The following is a 1771-nucleotide window of genomic DNA, read 5'->3' on the forward strand; positions in this document are numbered from 1 at the left end:
TGTTTGTCAATTATCAAAATATAAGCCATGAAATTAGATTTGCAACATGGGAGCATCGACCACAAGCACCGACCCCTCAGAAGACTAGAGAACCTGAACGTCTATCAGCTCGAGTACATCGAGTGCTGAAAACAGTCAAGGAGAGGGGACTGATGAAGAGGCAATTTCAGAGGCCGCTAGTTATTGAGGCTAGAAGAACTCCTCAAAGGGAAAGGCTATCATCTGTTGTGATAGCTGAACAAAGAAGATATCGACGACAAGCTCCACGCGGTGAACATTGGGGTGTGACACCTGAATCTCAAGTTCAGGGATCCACTGTCGAAAGGTCCCGGTGGAAGGGAAAGGAAATTTGGAGACCAAAATCTCTCCGAGAAGAAGGAAGAAGAGAAATAAATCTGGGCGTGACATCTGGTATGGCTTCCCGGAGATCCGCCCTCATCTACAAACGACATCAAAAATGGGTCCAAAAGAAGACCCACGATGACGTCCCTCTTGACGGTCGACACCTTGGAGAATCCTCCAGGGGATCCCGTCGCCCTCCATCTCCTCCGAAAGAAGAGACTAACTTCGATCGTAGCTCACTGATCAAAGAAATTTCCTTGCCTAATCAAGAACCGGAGATCCGAGTATTGGAAGGAGAGAAAGAAGGAGAAGAAGACATAAAAGAAGAGGAGGAATATGTAGAAGGAGAAGAAAATCTAGAAGAAAATCTTAAAGAAAATATAGAAGGGAATCTCAAAGAAAATATAGAAGAGAATATTGAAGAAAATATAGAAGAAAATTTTGATGAGAATATTGATGAATTTATGGAAGAAAACCTGGAGGAAGAAATGGAGGACATCATGAACCTTGAAGTCGTCTATATGGTAAGGCATACACGTGCTATTGAGGAAGTCTATCATGATAATTGTGAAGATGATGGAGATTGGCAGCCACAATCCAGGCAAGTACGCCAATAAGAGACTGGTTCTGTCGCTGGCAGAGGTGATCGCTCCCCTAGAGAGCAAGAAATAGAAGACGTTGAGGAGAATCCCTTTGATGACCAAGGCACCACGCTCGCTGACATGAGGAGACAGATGAGGCGACAGATGAGGGCCAAGGATAGGGAGATCTCTCAACTAAATGAAAAGATGACTGAGATGATGACCCAGATGGCAACAATGATGCAGATGATGCAAAGAACGGCTGCAGGTGGCACCCTGCCTAATCCTCCAGCTGATCCTCCAAATCATCAAATACCTCAAGTCTCGGGAGTACGAGGCACTCCTGAGCGCATTCACGAGGCTCAGAATATAACTCGTCAGCCTACTCCTCAAAATATTGCCAGCACCTCCGAGCCTGTAACGGCTGCACAGCTTGAAGGGATAATTACAGAAAGGATCAAGGCTATTATAGCCATTGATCAAGCAGAAAAATTGGTTGGCAAGGGTCGTCCATATCCCGCTGAATACGACCAAGTGCCATACCCGAAGGGATATTCGGTTCCAAAATTTCACACATTCAATGGCACTAACAATCCCCGACAGCACCTGGCGCAGTTCAAGGCCACCTGCGGAAATACAGGGGGAAATGATGCTCTACTCTTCCGACAATTCGTTAACAGTTTGACAGCAACTGCATTTGAATGGTATGCCGAGTTACCAAATGACTCTATAAAAACTTTTGCAGAATTAGAGGCCATATTTGTGAAGAGATTCGCTAGTGCGACTGAGAAGATCACAATCGCTGATCTCGCTTTAGATAAACGGAAGAAAGAAGAGCCAGTATCGAA

The sequence above is a fragment of the Dendrobium catenatum genome, unplaced genomic scaffold (genome assembly GCF_001605985.2).
Source record: "Dendrobium catenatum unplaced genomic scaffold, ASM160598v2 fragScaff_scaffold_1381, whole genome shotgun sequence".
In the NCBI taxonomy this organism is placed as follows: domain Eukaryota; kingdom Viridiplantae; phylum Streptophyta; class Magnoliopsida; order Asparagales; family Orchidaceae; genus Dendrobium; species Dendrobium catenatum.